The sequence below is a fragment of the Amphiura filiformis genome, chromosome 17 (genome assembly GCF_039555335.1).
Source record: "Amphiura filiformis chromosome 17, Afil_fr2py, whole genome shotgun sequence".
Lineage (NCBI taxonomy): Eukaryota > Metazoa > Echinodermata > Ophiuroidea > Amphilepidida > Amphiuridae > Amphiura > Amphiura filiformis.
In genome coordinates this window covers 31,070,395-31,091,294 of record NC_092644.1, presented here as the reverse complement: position 1 = coordinate 31,091,294, position 20,900 = coordinate 31,070,395, and the positions used below count along the sequence as shown (strand labels likewise).

The 20,900-nt window shown below is 38.3% G+C and overlaps 3 non-coding genes across 3 annotated transcripts; all 3 read left to right on the top strand.

Moving 5' to 3' along the window:
* Positions 1–12,867: 12,867 nt before the first annotated feature.
* Trnal-caa (transfer RNA leucine (anticodon CAA)) lies at positions 12,868–12,991 on the top strand. The gene is made up of 2 exons: positions 12,868–12,905; positions 12,946–12,991. It is a non-coding gene; the product is annotated as a tRNA-Leu (tRNA).
* Positions 12,992–18,074: 5,083 nt separating this feature from the next.
* On the top strand, positions 18,075–18,194 carry Trnal-caa (transfer RNA leucine (anticodon CAA)). Its single transcript has 2 exons — positions 18,075–18,112; positions 18,149–18,194. It is a non-coding gene; the product is annotated as a tRNA-Leu (tRNA).
* Positions 18,195–19,112: 918 nt separating this feature from the next.
* On the top strand, positions 19,113–19,236 carry Trnal-caa (transfer RNA leucine (anticodon CAA)). The gene is made up of 2 exons: positions 19,113–19,150; positions 19,191–19,236. It is a non-coding gene; the product is annotated as a tRNA-Leu (tRNA).
* Positions 19,237–20,900: the final 1,664 nt, after the last annotated feature.

Sequence of the window (20,900 nt, the reverse complement as noted above, 5' to 3'; positions counted from 1 at the left end):
TTTCTAATACATCAGTCCCGATCAGAAAGTTTAAAGCGATATTACAGACTCATCACTTTCCGCATCTGCATGTTTCTCTATTTTTACCTCTTTTCCCCACTTTTTTTAAATAGCGCGGCATATAGGCTGAATGCCGATTAATTTTATTCGCGCAGAGTAACCGTGCGCATTTTAGGATTATTTTCGCTATATCTACTGAAGACAGGCCTAGCATTTAGAAAACGTGACCCCTATTTAGCACATAAATTCCCTGGAAAGCTTTTTTGTGGTATGCCCGAGCAGACAAAAACGACAACCAACGGGCATTTAAATTTGAGCTATTTGCAGTTGATAGCAAAACCACACGAATCACACGATAAAGAAATGTAAAAGCTTTATTTCAAAGTTTGTTTCAGCGTCATACGGTATTCGGTTCTTGAGATATTTCAATTTTAACATTACCCATGTAAATCAATGCAGGAGCTCTATAGACACCGGCACAAGAATCGAGCAAATTACGGCATGTCTCGTCACATTTTCTGTTAGTATAAAAATCGGCACTAGGCCGAATGCAAAGCTAAAAAAGAAATGTTAAAATGACGAAGCTGACCAAAATTGCTATCTTCAGAAGATAGCAAGCAAAAAAATAATATTAAAAAAATAATATTAAAAAAACAAAACAAAAAACATTGCCTAGCATGCGTTGTAGATGATGATTCAGTACGGCGCGAAATGGCAAAACTGCATTTAACGGGGGTGCGGGCTCAGAGAAAATCGGCATTAGGCCGACTGCAGAGCTATAAAGAAATGTAAAAATGACAAAGCTGACCAAAATTTAAAACGGCTTATAAAGCAGAGATTATCATCTGCCTGTTTCTCTATTTTTACCTCCCCCCTTAAAAAAAAAAAATAGCGCGGCATATAGGCCGAATGCCGATTTTTTTTTTATTCGGGCAGAGTAACCGTGCGCGTTTTAGGATGTTTTCGCTATATCTACTGAAGATAGCATTTAGAATCTCATCCCGAGTCATTGCATATTTCTACTCTAGAAGTAATGTTTTACATTATTTTCTCTAAATTTTACTTCATCATGTAGCGGTGAGTTTTTTCTTTCTAATACATCAGTCCCAATCAGAAAGTTTAAAGCGATTACAGACTCATCACTTTTCGCATCTGCATGTTTCTCTATTTTTACCTCTTTTTCCCCACTTTTATTTTTTTAAATAGCGCGGCATATAGGCTGAATGCCGATTTATTTTATTCACGCAGTGACCGTGCGCATTTTAGGATTATTTTCGCTATATCTACTGAAGACAGGCCTAGCATTTAGAAAACGTGACCCCTATTTAGCACGTAAAGTCTCTGGAAAGTTTTTTTGTGGTATGCCCGAGCAGACAAAAACGACAACCAACGTTGCATTTAAATTTGAGCTATTTGCAGTTGATAGCAAAATCACACGAATCCGACAAACACCAAAATGACATAAAACAGATAGAGAAATGTAAAAACTTTATTTCAAAGTTTGTTTCAGCGTCATACGGTATTCGGTTCTTAAGATATTTCAATTTTAACATTACCCATGTAAATCAATGCAGGAGCTCTATAGACACCGGCACCAGAATCGAGTAAATTACGGCATGTCTCGTCACATTTTCTGTTAGTATAAAAAAGAAATGTTAAAATGACGAAGTTGACCAAAATTGCTATCTTCAGAAGATAGCAAGCAAAAAAAATAATAATAAAAAATATTATTAAAAAACAAAAACAAAAAACAAAAAAAACATTGCCTACACGCGTTGTAGATGATGATCCAGTACGGCGCGAAATGGCAAAACTGCATTTAACGGGGGTGCGCGCTCAGAGAAAAGTCCTGATCAGAAAGTTTAAGGGATATGCCTATAGGAATAAAGACCAAACAAACATATTCTTGTTTATGCCGTAATATTGTAGTCTTTCAACCCTTTCACAACTTCAGCTGTGCAACTTACAAAAATTCCCGCTGAAAAGTGGTTCTTTTAATTTTAGAAAATAAATGAAAATCGCTTTGGACTTTTAGTACTGATTATACTGTAGACGATCACAGACTATTTTGTACTGATCATACTATAGACTATTGTGACGTCATTGCCAGACAGTTTGTCTGTATTATGGCTATTGTTCCTTGTCTGGAAATATGTTCGGGCTTTATGTTATGTTCAGGGGCCGTGTTTTTAAAACTCCCGCCTCATCACAATAAGGCATAGGACAGTGTACTGATCGCATTGAGTTCAGTCAAGCATATATTCCAGACCAATGCCTTTTCGCCTCATTAAATATGTGTCACATTAGGTCAGGGACGCTATTTATAATGGTTCGAATCCTTTTATTTGAGGTCAATAGATAAAAGAGAGGCATTGAATTGAATCAACACAGGTGTTGCTCTAGATATGATCATCAAATCTCCCATAGCAGATTTCACACAGGAGGCGGCTCTTGCTCATTCATAGCGCTCAAAATTCCATATTGTAATAGCAGAGAGTTGATATTCTTGAGAGGGCACTCTATTCACGTGGTTTCTTTTCCAACGCTAAAAGATCACGAATTTTGGTGGTTTGCAAATGAAAAGTGTCCGCACTATCGATTGATTACGTAACTGTTATGAATAATGTATTAGGTTTTCAATGCAATCGCCTCGACCCATCAATACATATTATCTGTATTTATCAAAGTACTTGGAATAGCAATCTGGTGAGTTCACTGAACTACGCCCTAATACTGATGGAGTTTTAATGGCGTTTAATGGCGCTAATCCTCTCCATACACAGATGAACAAATACAATAGGAGAAGGTCAACACATAATGACCTCCTATATGACATGTTATATGAGATGTACAACAACCTGAATATCATAAAGATCAGTGTTCGTTTGTGCATATGAACTGCATATTTACAATACTAAATATTAGTCGTTATATATTATGCCAAATATTGGTATTATGACAACACGGTATATGCATTGTATATAAAACAACTAATAGATCCTGCTATCATGGCGTCAGGTCATTGGTTCATCATATCCCGTATGTTTCTTAAAATTCATTCATATTTGAGACAAATTTCTGTGCCCATTTTATAGGCGTACAGGTGGATCCGGTTTTTTTGGTCATTTTCATTTCTTTTTGATGAAAGAATTCAGGTTTTCCACTGCACGGAGGCCACTATGTGATACTAATTTAATGCTATATTTATAAATTGAATACGTGTTCCCGATTGGCTCTATAGCGATTTCACAGAAAAGGTATTTCTAGTACAATGCAGCGTCGGACTCTAGCTGAGAGCGTAGTAGCCTAAGTCATGGACTCCAAGAAAGGCTCTCCATACACAAATGAACAAACACAAAGGAAGGTAGTCTCCTCCGTGACCAGCTTGATTTCGATGGAGCGAAAACAAATTGGCTGCAGAGGAGACGGGTAATTTTGCCATGCAAATGAGGTGAGTGTCATCCCCCTGGTAATAGGCCTAATATTGGTGATTACAATCTTAGCAGCGGATAGGTGTGCGCCGTGTTCGGCTGCAACCGGCCTAGTTGATTCATAGCGCTATATAAATCTAACATGAATTTAATTTTGTATATATATTTTCAGGGCCGGATTTACCTTTTGGGAAAATTCGGAGGCCCTCAAACTCACCGTGGGGAAGGCATATGCACTCAAGTGACCAAGTTTTGGTTTACAAATAAGGGGCCTACAATAAGATGGATTTTACTAAGACATTTGCGCAAGAAGCGCGAGAAACATTTCGATTTCAGACAATTTTAGCCCAAAATGAAGGTGAATTTTGTTATAATTATAAAAGGCCAGTGGGCGCGAAGCGCGTAAAATTTGCAATGTTAGCATATTTTGGTGCAAAATATGGTGTATTCGGGCTAAAAAGAAACATGCACATGCCAAATTGGGGCCCCCAGATTTCGGGGGCCCTGGGCTCTGGTCCATCTGACCCAATGGTAAATCCGGCCCTGCATATTTTATAAATATTTTTTGTTAACATTATCTAATGTGGTGCTTAGGACTACTACATGTGGAACCGATGCGAAAGGCCGGGTCTGCAAAATAATGATCAGTGCATGATGGCTGTAGAGATTTAGCTTCATCATCATGATCATGTCCATGTTCAGTATAATCAAATGAAATACTAGGCCTATATACGCCGTAGAAGTGACGTCATAATCGGATTAACTACCATAGCAATAGATGAATACAATTTTTGAATAGACCGCCCTGCACTACAAGTAGATTGCACTAATCACCTATGTATGTCAGCAAACATAGATTGAATACAATACCGCTCTTTTCAAAGATACTTATCTTACAGGTGCGAGTAATCAGCCTTTCTTTGACATCTATGGTTCAATGCATCGGTAGGCCTACCGCGTGAACGTTGTAGTCCAGGGTGGCATTACTCGTTGACTGCCGATAAACGTCCCAATAAATCGGACTTAGTCACCGGTCAGTTCTCATGATAGATTTCCATGGCTAACGATGGTTAACTATGAAAACATGTTAAAGGACATCAAGAAAATTTTCTAAAGCTGTGTTCACACATGCACTTATTACCGGTAATATTTTATCTAGGCTTATGTCCGATCGAATTAAATATTTCCGCTAATCCCTTAGTGCGTCCACATTTGTCGGCAATAGCGCTATACGCTGGCGAAGTTACGTAATAATCGGATTAACTACCATAGCAATAGGTGAATCATGCTGATTAGTTGCACCTGTAAGATTAGTATCTTTGAAAAGACCTGTATTGTATTCAATCTATGATTGCAGACATACAGGTGATGAGTGCAACCTGCTTGTAGTACAGCGCGAAATGTTCAAAATTGTTTTCACCTATTGCTATGGTAATTAATCCGATAAATGACGTAACTTCGCCAGCGTGTTATGTCCGTTAAAGCCTATTACCGGTCATAAATCCCTTCCGTTTCTACATGAGCATCATCAGAAAATTTAACCCGATTTTAAATGTTTTCACTGAAAATTCACTTTCAATAAACGCCCCTCTTTAGAACAAATTACAGACAATGCGGTAGGTATGTCATGTAAGAAAAATGCAAATTCAAAAGTTCCAAAATTAAGACCAATTTTGTATTTATGTAGGTGTTGTTGTTGTTGTTGTTGTTGTTGTTGTTGTTATTATATTATTATTATTTTAGTTTGACAAAGTAGTCCCATTTTACAGTAGACTTAGCTCTATATCGCATTTTATACATGTAGGCCCTACTATGGTGGACATCTTTGAAAAAATGACAAAAATAAAAAAAATTACACTGACTCCCATCATCATGGTATTTTTTTCTTGGGGGGGGTCCAAAATTTACAAAACTTCGGCTTCAATAAAATTGCGATCTCCCCTATTTCGGCAGCAAATATTTTATGACCCCCCCCCCCACCGTTTACACCCCCCCAAAAAAACCAGGCATCAGTCTTTTTGAATAAAATAAACACACTATCTGTAGTCATGCTGTGTTGTGACTCCCTACATTTTGGTCATTAAAAATATTTTATGACACCCCCTAATTTTCTTTCCGTATATATTTGGGACCCCCCTAATCATCTTATAGAATGCAATTGCATGCCTTTCTGTTATCATGCTTATGGCTTAATAAATTTCATCTACATCTACATCCAGGGCCATACTGTCCCCCCCACTGAACCCTCTGGGGATTAACATTTGCTACCCCCCCACACACCCCCGAAACTCGTGTAGGTTATCCCAATAAGGATGGTCAATTGCTCCTGCGCCTGAATTTTTCACCCGATCATGGAGGGTGCGATGGAGAGTTTTCAGTGCCTTTATCACTACAGGTATCTGCTCCCCCGACCGTATCGGGACCCCCCCCCCTTGTCATGTAATAGCGTGGCTATCGCCTCCCAAAGCTTTTTTTTTATCCCAGAAATACTTTCCGTGTCTCTCCAAATTTTGAGTATAGCCAATGTTTCCTTGTCATTCCAATTGACCCCTCCATGGAAACGGGAAATCACAAGCAGCTAATAAAAAAAGAAGCTAAAAGGGAAATGTAAGAAAGAACAGATTTTAATGTTCATTTTCAATGATTCTACCTGTTCAGTAATTCTTCCTGTTATAGTGAACGCTCCCATTTACTCATCTAACGGTGATGTCCGAAAAAAATAATCGCATCCCCAGGCCTTGCCGTTTGAGGCGAGCGATCGCTCTCACTCGCCGCCGCTCGCCCAAACTCGATTTTTAGTGAGCGATTTTCCACTCGCCATAGACACTAAATATCACTCGCTGCGAATCTCCCAAAATCAGCCACTAAATCAGCCATTTCAGTATTTAATCGATGCTGTACTCCTCCAAGCGTAGAAAGTGAAAATGTTAGCGCGCTTCGCGCGCATTTCAACATAAATGCACATAAATACCGTGTCAAGACAGAAACTCTACTTGATTATTTCCTAAATAAGTGATATTTGTGAAAATTCGACCACTCGCCTACAATCATGCTAGCGAGTGATTAACCACTCGCCTTTAAAATCTAAACGGCAAGGCCTGCATCCCGCTAGTTTATATTAATATTTGCAGCTGCAGCCATAAATTACTCTGCTTAAAAGTCTGATATAGGCCTACTCACAATTATATCCGACAGCCCAATAGTGCTGCGTGTCCACACGTAATTACTATTACCGGACGTAACGTTTCGATCGGTCTTAACAGCTCTTAACTCTGGTCATCTTCAGCCTTAAATTGTCGGATTTAAAGCACATTACGTCGGATATAGTAATTTTTTTTATATCCGACGCTCATTCACACTGCCACTTATATCCGATACTATTACCGACGTAATTTAAGTCCGGTAATAGTCCGACTGTGTGAACATGACGAGTCGGCAATAGCTCTATGTCCGACGTGTTTATATCCGAGCTATTACCGGTCATAACTAACCGGAAATGGTCAGCAGAGCTAATGTCTCCTTCTCTTGCCAGTTCATTCCTCTATTGCGTTTGATATTCGCACCTGCATCCATGATGATTTTGTTTTATCTCTCACTGGTCACACTATTTATACTCTGCTTCAAATCAGTTGCGCGAGTGATTTAATTTAACCCGGAAGTGTTCTTCACGCTGAATCACGCAGAAAGGTGAAAGGTCACAGTTATATCCGACAGCCCAAAAGCGCTGTTCAGTGTTCACACGTAATTACTATTACCGATCGTAACGTTTCGATCGGTCTTAACAGCTCTTAACCCTGGTCATCTTCGGATTTAAATTGTCGGATTTAAACCACATTACGTCGGATATAGTTATATCTGACGCTCATTCACACTGCCACTTATACCCGATACTATTACCGACGTAATTTAAGTCCGGTATTAAGTGGTTTAAGTCCGACTGTGTGAACAAGGCTTGAGTTATTTATTTTGAGCTCTTTCGAGTATCGACGAGTAATGGATTTATTCTGTAGATTTAGGTTTTGTCTGTGACTGCTAATGTGAGGCCGTCGTAGGTCGTACGGGGCTCAAACTCGGTGGGTGGGTGTAGCTCTGTCCTGGCAAGAAGAAGTTTATGTTCGTTAAGTCATCCGACCCCGGCCCCCCCCTCCCAGGGGTCATTTGAGGTCAAATGACTAAAGACTGTCATATGGACATGAAACTAGGTCGTACGAGGCTCAAACTCGGTGGGTGGGTGTAGTTCTGTCCTGGCAAGAAGAAGTTTATGTTCGTTAAGTCATCCGACCCCTGGGGCCCCCTCCCAGGGGTCATTTGAGGTCAAATGACTAAAAACTGTCATATGGGCATGAAACTAGGTCGTACGGGACTCAAACTCGGTGGGTGGGTGACGTTCTGTCCTGGCAAGAAGATGTTTATGTTCGTTAAGTCATCCGACCCCGGGCCCCCCCCCAGGGGTCATTTGAGGTCAAATGACTAAAACTGTCATATGGGCATGAAACTAGGTCGTACGGGACTCAAACTCGGTGGGTGGGTGTAGTTCTGTCCTGGCAAGAAGATGTTTATGTTCGTTAAGTCGTCCGACCCCGGGGCTCCCTCCCAGGGGTCATTTGAGGTCAAATGACTAAAAACTGTCATATGGGCATGAAACTAGGTCCTACAGGGGCTCAAACTCGGTGGGTGGGTGTAGTTCTGTCCTGGCAAGAAGATGTCTATGTTCGTTAAGTCATCCGACCACGGGGCCCCCTCCCAGGGGTCATTTGAGGTCAAATGACTAAAAACTGTCATATGGGCATGAAACTAGGTCGTACGGGGCTCAAACTCGGTGGGTGGGTATAGTTCTGTGCTGGCAAGAAGATGTTTATGTTCGTTAAGTCATCTGACCACGGGGTCATCTAAGGTCAAATTACTAAAAAGTGTCGTATGGGCATGAAACTTGGTAGGTACAGTCAACATTTAAAGCAGCATTTTTTGAAGGTCATTTTGGGGTCATCCAAGGTCACCACGGGTCATCTGAGGTCAAATTAGTAAAAGCTCATATATGGGCATGAAACTTGGTAGGTACAGTCAACATTTAGAGTTATAAGTTTAGGTCATTTTGGGGTCATCCAATGTCACCCTGGGGTCATCTGAGGTCAAATTAGTAAAAATTGTCATATGGGCATGTCACCATCAGCCTGGTAATCGCGCCCAGCCGAGAACCGCCAAATATGGGTAACCGCCTAGTCTATTTTAAAACTGATGCATCAATGACTATGTTCATCATGTCATATAGAGGCCTTGCATGCGACGTATCATCCCGTAAATATGGCGGACTACTCAAATGCATTCAACAAAAGCATGATTGCAATCTACCGTGACAGTTCGTCTCACACACATAATCCTGCACTACGATCAAATAGGTTGATGACAACATTTGATTGAATGGACTGCACTCCGCCATAACTACGGTGAAGGACACCGGTTGAAAACCTTTGTTTGGAGCCAATCAATAATTTCATGCAGGGCCTCTATTGTATCATTCTCACATAGAGCGTGTTTATAGTGGTGTACGGTATTTATACGGTATCTTTATACGCATATGGGATTAGGCTGGAATGTGACATATCCGTTATCTCGGCTGTTTATAGTGGCGACCAATAGCGCTATTCTGAATCCGAGGTGGTTGAACTCAGCGTGTTCGAGGTCACCGCAATGCAATGTGGGAGACACAAATATGGTGCCAGTTTCAAATAGTGTGCCGTCGAAACGATACCGGCCTACTTTTTAACATTATTGCTACAGTACCGTACCATATTTGTAGCTGATGTGTTATTACAGTGACAAATTTGAGCTCGGAGAGTTATATGACCCTACTCCACTTCCTTGAATAACGGTATCGTTAATCCTTGTCTGTTTATAGTGGCCGTATACGGAATGAATATACTGCAATATCCATCGATTTCGAAGGATATCAGTTCCGTATAATATGTGCGGCAAATAGCGCTATTGGTCTGTTTATAGTGGCGACCAATACCGTATAAGATGTACTTATACGCTAAATACCGGATAATCTGGCTCACTATAAACAGGCTCATAGATATAGAAATACTAAATTCGTTCACTATCTATATTTTTACTTCTAGTAGAGCTCCAATCTAAGGGTTAAAGTTATGTTTAGGTTAGGTTAGGATTTTTTAAAGTACCCAGTACAGTGAACCTTATGGTACAAATGCGCGCGAAAATTTTAGCATAGGCCTATTGAAACTAAACTGGTGAAATATGGGACAAAAGTGGAATAAATTCGCGCAAAGCGCTAAAAATGGCATTTTGTGGCTATAAAATGGCCAAATATGAGGTTAATTTCGACACAAACCAATACACAGGCGTCAATATTGGGGGGGTGATTATATTGACCATCCCCTGGCAAAATATTGTGGCATTTATCCCCCGATCTACGCCTATGTAATTTAGAGCCCTGTGACTCCATCGGTCTCCCTCTCCTCTCTCCTCCCCCCCTTCCTTTTTTTTCTTCCTCCCTTGGCGGAAACTCTAATAGGCACAAAGGACCAATATGCGATACGTAATCTATTTCCTCTTCTTTCTATTCAGTATCGAAGTTACGTAATGTTACTATGTCAACGGGATCACGCGCTTGAGTTATGAACCACGATCGAAACAATCACCACACAAAGTATATGGCACTTGAAGGCATATCAAAATAGCGTGATCCGGTAACCAAGAGAATTACGTAACCACTTCGATGCTGAATATCTAACCTCCTTGGGCCTACATATTAGATATTAGTACTGATATATCATACGCTGGCGAAATTACGTAATTAATCGGATTAATTAACATACTGAGCAATAGGTGAAAACAATTTTGACAAAAGGAGTTGTCCTTGTCAATTTGTAGACATGTACTTTTGATTATTTACATAGCTTCTTCTCCAATCACTGTGTAAAACATCCATCCAAAAATCTGATTGCTATTATTATATGGATGAATGGACATATCACAAAAGGATTGCTTATCTCAATAGGGCATGTACTTAAGCATTTTTTTTAACTGACCGGCGTTATTGGGCGTTTTATCGGAGGTCACCGAGTAATGCCGAAGATCAAAATCGATTTTATGTATTGTGTATGTATCATAGGACGCTCGTATTAATTGTCTCTATGCGCTTGAGAATTCAACAATATAAATAATGGTAGCTCTATTATAATACACATTAATGTTTTAAGCAGATAAAATTCCAAAATATAATACGTTTTCTGCCTTTGCTTGTCACGTGGTAGGCCTATGTTGAAGTTGCGATTATATTTTTAAATAAGTTTCAGATGAATAACAAGAAGACAAGTGGCCTAGTGGTCTAAGGCGCTAGGCTCATAGAGTACTAAGCGTTGCGCCGTGAGTTCGAACCCCGCCTCTGCCAAACTTTAAAAGAAGTAAATTAAAATTTGAATTTTTTAATTTCATATTTGGGAAATGTGACTGGGAGAATTTATGTATGGTGTGGAGTGGTGTGATAGGGCATGTACTTTAACTGGCCGGCGCGGTCCGGTGACTAAGTCTTTATTGGGCGTTTTATCGGCAGTCAACGAGTAATGGTATAGTCAAAATTGTATTCATCTATTGCTATGGTACGGCGTATAGCTGGATATCATAAAATCGTGGAAAATGGTATCGCCTATATCGCAAACCACCAAATCTGTCGTAGGTTTGAATTGCCAATATAAAAACCGTGAATTTAGTGTCACACATCTACGACTTGGTTTGAAATAAGGCGAGCCTGACGCCAGCTGACGCCATTAACAGTTTTGAATATAGCACACCATTCGGTGTGCAAACTTGTGCTAAAATGCAATTAAATAACTAAAATCGGATTACTGGAATAACACCAAACAGCAACGGACATTGAGTAAGGACTACGTGAGAAGTTTGGGGTAAGTAAAACATTTCCTTGTTATAAAAAACAGCCAAAAAGCTGTCAAAAATTGCACAAGGCGATATATCTCGAAACTAAATTCTGAGAGGGCCTACGCTGATTCTTTTAATTCTAGTTTAAAATCTATCCGTCACCTGCAGTCTGATATGGTATCTATGGTTTCATCCAATTCTTGGGAACTAATGTGGAAGGTATTTTGGTTAAAAAACCCGATACTGTTAAAAATATCGATATTTATGCAAGCGACATTTCTATCGTGTAAAATGCATTGAAAATTGTCGGCTAAAGAGTGCATAAATAAAAATCGCGAACAGTAATATCAACAATAACTATCTACATTCCAAGCGGAAACGCTTTTCAAAAACATACAACCTTTTTTCGGGCAATCGCTGAAACCGAAATATGCAATTCTAGGCCATCTGTAGACTGCGGAACTCAGTCCTCAATGATAGTCAGTCATTTATCTTTTGGTCATTATATGACTATCATTTGAGGGACTGAGTTGTCATAATATATCTTCCGAGGTGCAATTTCAGACAATAGCTGGGGATTAGTGGGGCAGAGGTTATCTATTGAATCCTTTCATGACCACTGAAGCATAGTCAAGTCTGCAAGGACACTCGGCACAAATTGAAAGACCATCACAAAAGAATGCATGCATGTCAGGTCATCGACACCAATTTGGTGTTTGTTATGACACAAATTTTGTGTCTGTTATGCACCTCGAAATATGTACCTTAAAGTCTGTATCTAGGCCATCTGTAAAAAAGTGCGTGAACGTTTGTGACTATGAACTTGGGTCACCGAAACAAATGTTTATATTGGTGTCAGGCCTTTCAAATTGATACAATAATTAGCCCCCCAATAATGGCTTTCATTTTAACCGTTATTTGTTAAACTGCGATTTTTACTTTTTTAGAAATCAAAGAACGTATCAAAAAACTTTTTGTAGATCGCTTAAAAATGGACCCATCCCTTAAAGCGATAATTATCGTATTTTCTACTATATAGTCACCATGCACCAGCTAGATATCACACAGCTCTTATGATGTTATGCACTGACCGTGTAGTATAAACACAGACTGTGTAGAGGCTAGACTCGATGTGGTTGGAAAAATCTGTGTAGCCTACTCGGGTGTATCGAGGTGGAAACTGTGCGTTGATGCATCTTTAGAGAATCGTTTTATAGCCAAACCTTTTCATAATTATGGTTCGCCGCCTTTGAAAAAACAGCAGAAAGAACGGTAGAAAAATATCGGTATTATTATTGAAACGGTTGATGTAGAAGGAAAATCAATAGATTATACAATTAGTGCAAAAGTATTAGAAAAGTTTGCGTAAACAATTGAATAAAGCATTTTTCTCAGTGTCGCATTTAAAATGCGCTGATTTGTTCCAAGCATATATAATAATTTCTTTTTAGTTTAATGATGAAATATCTGGAAATTAATTTTTTGTTCGAGTTACTATTCACAAGTTTACATTCGAAGTTGATGTTGATGCTGACATCGTGTCAGGATGGCCGAGTGGTCTAAGGCGCCAGACTCAAGGACAAATCCTTACGGCATGGTTATGTGCTGTAAATGGGGCTTCTGGTCTCCGAATGGAGGCGTGGGTTCGAATCCCACTTCTGACACACTTTTTTGTGCTTTCATTATCATTAACGACAAGTACCGCAAAAAGATTAACACGGTCCATGCATTTTCATCATATCTCTCATGGGACAAACAAACAAACACACAAACAAACAAATACTTATCTTAAAGATATGCATGGAACCTACGGAGATGTTATAAATGTTTTTAATAAAACATGTACTTTTAATCAAAATGATTCCACTTCTGACACTATTTTAGCTTTTATTTTTTCCCTTTCCCTTTTTTCAACACCCTTATCAGCAGTAGAAAGATACATCATACTCTTATCTGCATAGCATAGAGCCTAGCTACTTCATCAATAGCCTTATCAGCAGTAGATAGCTACTTTAAATGGATCTGGTTTGCATGCACTCGCTTATCAGTAGTAACTACTACATCAACAATACTGATGTCAGCAGTAGATAGATTAGACTGCGCTGCATTCCTTTTTTTTTTTTTTTGATAAACAATTCATACGTTTCCATGCATAAAACCATTTAAAATCTATGACGAAACACATCACATCTCCAGTGACTGCCCTGCCCAGAGAAAAAAAAAGTTTTCTCATGGATATCTGAGCTGTTGAATCAGAACAGGAATGATGACTTTTCCATGGTCAGGTCAGAGAGATTAATTTAGGGAATGATAAATTAAACTGGTCTACTACAGTAGACTATAGATAGATAGGCCTAAGTATCTTTCAACATGATGCAGTCATGTCTACAGTAGAATTCAATTCGACCTTTGCAGGACTTAAACCCCATTAAAAGCTATTAAACCAAGATAACACTCAATGAAAACAGCTCAACTGATTAAATCATATTTTCTCTGGTTAAATACACACATCATATGTTTCTGCTTTTACACGTACAATGGAGCAATGCGCTGGGATTATAGTTTCAGTTGGGTGAACGATTATAAAGCGAGCGCTAGAGAACAATTGTGTGTGGTCTTTGTTTACGAAATGAGACAATACGTGCTTATTGTTAACCAGCGTTCTTGAAAATGAGAAACATGGTGGTTTGCAGACTTAACACGGTTTGGAAATAATTTCTTCATATTTTGGTGTTATCTGTCGTTTACATATCCTTCCTAAAACACCAAAGTGCGAATATTTCCAAACATCTAAATTAGCTAAAATTTAGGACATGTTACTAGGGTTGGGCAAATCACCATACTTTTTTTTGAAACGAGTGTTTTCTATGGCCAAATTTAGTGTAGAGTCCAAATCTGCTAACCGTTTTTACGTATGATGACGTTTGATACCACTAAAGTTCAAAAATTCAAAATGGCCGCCAAAATCACATTTTTAAGCACTAAATCGCTTATTTTTATACTTTACCAACCTGTGACATGTCTTTTCATAGGTTATCAGGGTCAAGAAACACATTTTTTATCACTTTTAACATCAATTTCTGTACATGAAGGGTGTTATGTGGTAAATTTTTTTTTTTAAACACCCCCAAACACCAAAAATGTTGTTTTTCCAACATTTTTACACCATTAATATACCTTGTATGATTTTGTATTGTCTAATATTTAGCTGATTACATTACAAGTCAGCCCCAGATATTTATCTGGTATTATTGTCCAAACAGCCAATATTATTTTTGGTCAAGATTGGGAAGAAATAAGTGAAAAGGAGGAGTGGGATAGTGAAGATGATAAAACATCAGAAGACGATACAGCAAAGCGTCAGAAATCTGCTAAGGACTTAAACTTATGTCTTTCCAAGTCGCAGAACTGTAATTCGATATCTAGAGGATGCTTCCTGCTGAACACTTTAAGAGTGATGATGATGTAATTACTGTAGGTCTTGACGACACAACCAAAGCAGCAGGGCATCAAAATAATGTATGATGTGAAAGCTGATCACATTATCAGGTCCTAACATGTCTTGAAAGACCATGACAACAGTCTACAGAAAATATCAGTCACTCAGGAGCTGATGGTGCTGTTGCATAATGATCTACAACTGAAATGCCTTGCAACGATAGACTTTTGGATGCCAGATCGTGCAGGCGATTGTTCCAAGCTCTTGCAATGTCTCGAGTGACTAAAGAGAAAATCCTCAAATGCAGTGCACACACTATACTAGGCGCGACTCACGTAGCTGACAAAGTCTTTAAGAACATCAAACAGAAAATATTCGTTCAAGTGAGAAGGTCTTCACATCACCAGGATCAAGTGTCTACACGCTGGCCCTCATTGCAATATCAAAGCTATTTTCTCCTAGCCATGCTGCACACTCCATATCACTGTGTAACGAATATACATCATGGATGGAGATGGAAGACATCGAACATGCCTGTTTCAAGGGCTTCACTGGTAATAGATTTGGTAGAATTGCAGAGATCACAAAGCAATATTTCCTGCAAAATAGAGCTAAGCGTGTCATATTGGTGTGCCAACGAATGCATATGAAGATCATCGTATTCAACCATTGAGCCACCGCAGGGCAGTTGGAGCAGCCAAGCTGATGCCAGACATCCACGTCCATGACCCCAGGTTGCGACTGTCTGTGAGATCCCATGACCTAGCAGTGGCAGATAAAACCTTGTCAGCCATGAAAGATCATTTCTACCATCTACAGCCCACTTATGGAATTCTCTAACTGCCCAAAATTCCAGCCATTAGATTGAGGGCCAGCTTCAGCCGGGAGGTTAATCGCTTTCTTGGTGCTTCCTCGTCAGTAGCTTCTTGATGATTTTTTTTTTGTCTCTGCTGTTAATGCCCGGTTAATGTTAATGCCATGTCGTAAAGAAACAAAAAAAAAAGCTAGCTAAAAAGCTAGTTTTGGCTAGTCGACGTATATTCAGAATAACTGGTTATTGTGTTGTGCTAAAATCTACTCCAAATTGGGAGATGCTTTCATTTTCCCTCTCATGGATCTCTTAGGAATAGATGACAGAGGCAGCAATGTTGATAGAAGTGAGTGTACCTGGTTAGGAGTGCGCAAGTTCTTTGAACGAAAGCTACCTGAGCTTAAGCAAGTCAGAGATGAGTCTATGGATAGTCATGATGGCAAGAGTAGACTGCATGGTGCGGTGCTTGATGAAGTGATTGATACGTTAGAGAGACAGTTATCTGAAATGGCATTCTTCCGCAGTGGTGAGGGTATGGATGTAGAGATTGATGAAGACAAGATGGAATTTTCACCTCTTACAAATCTAGGGTGTGAATCAGAATTCGCCAAACTGGGTGTACGCATTGTTGCAAGTGGCGGATCTACATCAGTCCAAACCCATTCACGTAAAAACATCGTAACAACAAATTGGTTACTTTCTGATCCGTCTTTTACGACACTTAGCAATGTTGAAAAACGCAACAAATGGAAATGGGCAAGGACCTCTGACAATGTATCTGATGTAAAGGAGATAGAGTCAAACTACCTTCATACAGTCAAAATTACAAAAAGACTGGCTCTCATGAAAAAAAAGCAGAACTAAAGAAGAAGGAACTGACCAGAACAATGAAACTCCATGATGAATGCAAGGCCCAGTAGGGCCCAGTGACACCAACCAAAGTAGGAATACTTGAGGACCGAACAGAAAAGGAACTACTCAGTGAAGTAGGTTATCTTAGGGTAACAGTTGCCCCTGATATTCGTCAGAGGCGAAAAGAAAAACACGATGGAAAATTCAGAATGGTGAAGTTTTCATGCAATGAACTGAGGCAGTCTATACAAAATGCTGTGAAACCAGAATCTAACTTGGATATTAATATTGATGTTTTATTAAGGAATGTGCTAAAACCCTGAGTTTGACATGGATTAACAGCCAAATAAGGTGTCCAAAGTAAACTACCATAGTGACACTAGAAAGAACACTGTTACATCACCTTGCTCTGCTCAAAAGAAGAAAAAAGAAAAATTTGTGCTGAAAATTGGATTAAATTTAATACAAACTCCACATAACTTGTTACAGGTACATCTATTCAATTTTTAAGCTTAATATTTGGGTTTCTTGACACCAAAAACCTATAATAAGACATATTGGATGCCATATAAGTGTAAAATTTACAATTTATTAGCAAAATTGCGTAATTTTGGCGGCCATTTTGAATTTTTGAACTTTAGTGGTATCAAACATCATTGGAGGTCAAAAATTTTACCAGATTTGTGTTCTACGCAAAATTTCGCCATAGAAACAATATGTTTTATATTAATATTGATAAAAAAGTTGATGTATGCCCAACCCTAATGTTACAAAGCTATATTGTCTATAATTTTAGAAGAGTACTTTTAATATTGGCCGGTTATTTTTCACACAGCGACGTTAACTAGGCAATGTACTATTACCTATAACATTAACTAAAACACCAAAGTGCAAATATTTCCAAACATCTAAATTAACTAAAAATTTAGGACATGTTACAAAACTATATTTTCTAAAACTTTAGAAGAGTACTTTTAATATTGGCCGGTTATTTTTCACACACCGACGTTAACTATAGGCATATATCCCCATACTTTTAACGTAGGCTATTTGTAGAGGTCACGCGTCAATGGGAAAGAGCACTGTGTATTATGTATAGGAAAACGGACAGTAACTGCAGTATGATTTATATTTTACATCTTTTGGCTGGCTTTGTTGTTTACGGTTAACGGAACCATAACTTATGATCAATGAAATTCAAAGAAATTGGCGTCTTTGTCTTACTTCCTCGCGCGCTGTACCCACAATTTTTTGAAAAACAGCAGAAAGAACGGTAGAAAAATAACGGTTATATTATTGAATTGGTTGATGTAGGAGGGAAATCAATATAGTGTACAATTCAATTGTAAAATTTGAGTAATTTTTATTGATAACTTCATTTTTAAAAGCATTTTTTCTGTCGCAGAGACTGCAATAGCAAAATGCTATTGTAAAATGTCATGATTGATTTTGAACATGTTGAAGGATTTCTGGAAGAAAAAAATGCGTATAAATACAAAACACTTTTAAATGAAAATGCACTGATTTGTTCCGAGTATGATACACCCTCTTTTAGTTTTAATGATGAAATATCTGGAAGTTAATTTTTTGTTCGAGTTACTATTCGGAAGTTTACATTCGAAGTTGCTGTTGATGTTGTCATCGTGTCAGGATGGCCGAGTGGTCTAAGGCGCCAGACTCAAGGACAAATCCTTACGGTATGATGTGCTGTATTGGGGATTCTGGTCTCCGAATGGAGGCGTGGGTTCGAATCCCACTTCTGACACATTATTTTGCTTTCATTATCATTAACGACAATTACCTCGTAAAAGATTAATAAATTCAATACGGCCCATGCCGGATTTCTTGTCAAAGCACGTGTCTCTCACGAGACAAACAAACAAACAAATATGATTTTGATTTAAACTTTTCATCCAAACACAAGGATATAATTCCTACCTCGGAATTTTCAGACAAACAAATAATTATCTTAAAAATATTAAATTGATTAAATGTTTTTAATTTAATACTTTTAATCAAATGATTCCACTTCTGACACTAATGGAGGCGTGGGTTCGAATCCCACTTCTGACACATTATTTTGCTTTCATTATCATTAACGACAAGTACCGCAAAAAGAATCAAAGATTAATAATGGTCTGGAATGGATTTCCCCTCATGGGTCAAACAAACAAACAAATAATTATCTTAAAAATATTGAACCTAGGGAGATGTTATATTTTTAATAAAGCATGTACTTTTAATCAAAATGATTCCACTTCTGACACTATTTTAGCCTTTATTTTGGCCCTTTCCCCTTTTTTCAACACCCTTATCAGCAGTAGAAAGATACATCATATCCTTATGTTCAGAGCATAGGGCCTAGCTACTTCATCAATAGCCTTAACAGCAGTAGATAGCTACTTTCCATGGATCTGGCTGACATGCACTCACTTATAAGTAGACAGTAGTAGACAACTACTACATCAACAAGCCTGATGAAATGCACTGATTTGTTCCGAGCATAAGATACTATTTCTTTTAGTTTATGATGAAAAATCAGGAAATTAATTTTTTGTTCGAGTTACTTTTCGCAAATTTACATTCGAAGTTGGAAAGGTCACGGTCATTTTGCCGTGGACATAACTGCACTATTTTCGAGTCAGGAATTTACATTAGAAGTTGTTGTTGATGCTGACATCGTGTCAGGATGGCCGAGTGGTCTAAGGCGCCAGACTCAAGGACAAATCCTTACGGCATGGTTCTGTGCTGTATTTGGGGCTTCTGGTCTCCGAATGGAGGCGTGGGTTCGAATCCCACTTCTGACACTTATTTTTGCATCCGTTATCATTTATCAACGACAATTACAATTACCGCAAAAAGATTAAGGGCTGGGGTATGAACGTTTGGACAGTATTTATTGTGGGGCATTAAAGCACATCAGACATATCGAATTGCATTCTGAATACGAAGAATGTCATTCTGATATCAAATAATTTTGATTTTTTGAAATTCGCAATTTGATACACATTTTATGGCAAATCATTAAAAATTGATATTTTTGATATAACAGTACTTGAAGTAAACTTTATAAATCTGATGATTTATACTTAAAGTTTATGTAGGTGGGATGAAAAGCCGACGATCAATTGAAAATTTTGACCTTTCGTATTGAAGATATGGATTTTTTTCCCAAAACACCCAAAAAATTTAGGTCTTTTTGGGAAAAAAATCCATATCTTCAATATGAAAGTTCAAAATTTTCAATTGACCGTCGGCTTTTCCTCCCTGCTACATACACTTTAAGAATATGTCATTAGATTTATATAATTTACTTCGAGGACTGTTATATATCAAAAATTTGAAAAATATCAAATTTTTATAATTTGTCATAAAATTTGTATTATATTGTGATTTAAAAAAATGAAAATTATTTGATATCAGAAAGACATGCTTCGTATTCAGAATGCAATTCGATAGGTCTGAGGTGCTCTCATGTCCCACAAAAATACTGTCGAAACGCAATAAACGCTCATTTTAGATCCCTTAATAATCTCAATAATCACCTTGAAAATATTAACGTATGGAGATATTATAAATTGATAAATGTTTTTAATGAAGCATCAACTTAATGGTTCCACTCCTGACACTAATTCGTATAATAAATTATAAATTTCACAACCCTCATGTTATCTACAGCTGCGAAAGTTAGCGTGCCAACAGATTTAAAAAAACGGCAGAATTTAACACTACATTTTCTACATCAGGGTGAAAAATGGTAGGCCTATACTAGATAGCTACCGTACCGGTACCTCACCATACCCTTATCAGCTGTTAGTAATCAATTTCGCAAAAATGTCAGTTAACTTGTTTTGTCGTGGTGGGGCAGTGTAGATATTCCCCTTTTTTGACCCAGAAAACCTAATTTGCGAGTGCAGAGAAAAAAATAGAGGGATTTTTTCCAATGTCTTTTCATTCAAAAAAGGTATAAAATTTTGAAAAAGTCCACTTATTATTTTACAAAAAGGTCCACTTTTTCAATATCCGCCCTCCGTGTCCACTTTTTTCAAAATCAGCCCCCATACACCAATAAATCCTGATTTTGGGCCTGATGACCCTAGAAAATCCCCATAGACCCCTACCACACCCCTACTCGATGGCCGTAGGCCTGTCGGGATGCCTGCTCCCCTCCCCCATGTTGAGGGACAGTTGCCCAAAGTTGTCCAAATACAAAAGTGTCAAAAATGGCTAAGGCCAATGGAACTCGATTATTAGTTTCCGATTGGATGTTTGAAAAAAAGGACGAGGTCGCTATTTCATTATTCATTATTCGGTCTCTTTTCATTATCCATTATGTCAACAAAATCAATGATTTTATGAACAGTTTTCTCCAAATTTAGGTACCCCACCAGTACCAAGTATATATTGTTGATGAAAGACCATTTCAAAACAGGTATTAATGCTTAGATCATCATTACAGACATTTTGCAAC